This window comes from Monodelphis domestica, chromosome 4 (genome assembly GCF_027887165.1).
Source record: "Monodelphis domestica isolate mMonDom1 chromosome 4, mMonDom1.pri, whole genome shotgun sequence".
Lineage (NCBI taxonomy): Eukaryota > Metazoa > Chordata > Mammalia > Didelphimorphia > Didelphidae > Monodelphis > Monodelphis domestica.
The window spans coordinates 354,414,996-354,417,317 of NC_077230.1; the positions used below are offsets into that span (position 1 = coordinate 354,414,996).

The window sequence follows — 2,322 nt, forward strand, 5'->3', positions numbered from 1 at the left end:
ATTGGATTCAAATGATTTTCCCAAGATTACACAGCAAGAAACTGTTGGAGGTCACATTTGAACCCAGGATCTCCCATCTCTAGGCTTACTCTTCTTTCCACAGAGCCACCCAGATGCCTCAGATTGTATGTGAAAGTAAGGAAGTACTAGGCATGTAAGAAAGAGCTCAGGGGAGATGAGACATTCGCAGAATCCTGGAGTAGAAACAACATTTTAACAAACATCTAGTCTTCCCCCTCCTCCTTACTTGATAAATGAAGCATGATGAAAAAGAATGCAGAAAAGACATAATCGGCACCAGAACTGATTCTAGCACTTAGCAGATGAGGATTTTCTTGTTTTTTGTTGGTTTATCTATATAGATATTACAAGCATCCTAGATATTATGAGTACTAGACTGATTAAGATGAGCAAACATGAAGGGAGTTAATTAGAAAGGCTCTTGGAAGAGGAGAAGAATCATTGTCATTTGGCAGAGCTCTAGAAGGATGTCAAAGGAAGGTGAGAGGACCAGACAGCCATAACAAGGGTCCAAGAAACAAAAACAAGCTAATCAGCCCAGCTATTCATCATTAGGAAGAAGGTAAGTTGATAGATTACTGAGTGTAGAGTCAGGAGGACCTGAGTTTAACTCCTGTCTCAGACACTTATAGGTCTGTGACCATAGGCAAGTCACTTAATTTCTGTCTCAGTTTCCCTTTCATCTGAAAAATGAGGTTAATGATATCACTCAGTTCTTAAAGTGATTGTTGAAGTAAGGAGCAAATGAGATAACATTAATGAAGCACATTGCTGACCTTAAAGCACAATATATCTGCTGGTTTATTATTATTATTATTATTATTATTACAAACCTTCAGGACTAGGAGCTGTGTGACTCCCAACCATCATGGACATATTCAACCTAAGCAGCTTCAATCCTGGTTCTTTCACCTTGTGGGGGATCCCAGGGCTAGAACAGTTCCATACCTGGATTGGGGTCCCCCTCTGTGCCATATACCTCGTGACTGTTGCAGGTAACACCTTTTTACTGTGGCTCATTGCTGTAGAGCACAGCCTTCACGAGCCCATGTTCTTCTTCCTCTCCATGCTGGCTGCCACTGATGTCATAATGTCCACAACAAGCATCCCTAAAACCCTTGGCATCTTCTGGTTAGGAGCCCAAGAAGTCACCTTCTCTGGATGCCTCACGCAGATGTTCTTCCTTCACTGTAGCTTCATCATAGATTCAGGTATCCTGCTGGCCATGGCATATGACCTTTATGTGGCCATCTGTTCCCCACTGAGATACACCACCATGCTGACCCCCCAGATTGCTGCCAAGATCATTGTGGGCATTGTGGTCCGCAGTTTCTCTGTCATCCTGCCATGTGTCTTCCTCCTCAAACATCTTCCTTATTGTCGAACACGCATCATCCCACATACGTTCTGTGAACATATTGGTGTGGCCAGGCTATCCTGTGCTGACATATAGCTGACATACATCTGGTATGGCTTTGCTGTGCCCATGATGACTGTGTTCTCTGACATGGCTCTAATTGCTGTCTCCTACATCTTCATCCTCCGATCTGTCTTCAACCTCTCTTCCCGTGGTGCTCACCAAAAGGCTTTGAGCACCTGTGGCTCCCACATCTGTGTCATCCTCTTGTTCTACACTCCAGCTCTCTTCTCTGGGCTGGTGCATCGCTTTGGCCACAATATTCCACGTCTTATTTTCCAACTTCTATGTGGCCATCCCACCAGCACTCAACCCCCTTATCTATGGAGTGAGAACTAAGCAGATACGTGACAAGGTTATTCTCCTCTTTAGACTAAAGGCAGTACAATAATTTGGGAACAAAGCTAGGATGAAGAATAGTGTGGAACCTTGGAACCAAAGTTATCAACATGCTGGATATGAAATAGAGTGAAGAATTTAGTATAATTAGGAAATTGGGAAAATCTGAACTGAGGTGTGGCTTCTGATAACACTGGACTAAATGATCCTGGGCAAATCACTTCCCCTCTCAATTCTCTAGGCAACTTCTTAAGATTATAAGATATGGGGAGGGCTGCTGAGTAGCTCAGTGGATTGAAAGCCAGGCCTAGAGATGGGAGGTCCTGGGTTCAAAATCTGGCTTCAGATACTTCCCAGCTGTATGACACTGGGCAAGTCACTTGACTCCCATTGCCTAGCCCTTACCATTATTTCTGCCTTGGAACCAATACCCAGTATTAATTCCAAGATGGAAGGTAAGGGTTTAAAAAAAAAAAGATTATAAGATATGGAGAAGGTTCCAGCCTACAATGATAAAGGGAATTCTTCAATGGGAGTTTCCTATA

General features: G+C 43.3%; 1 pseudogene; it reads left to right on the forward strand.

Annotated features, from left to right (window-relative positions):
* Positions 1-883: 883 nt before the first annotated feature.
* LOC100617125 (olfactory receptor 52H1-like) lies at positions 884-1,829 on the forward strand (annotated as a pseudogene).
* The last annotated feature ends 493 nt before the right edge of the window (positions 1,830-2,322 follow it).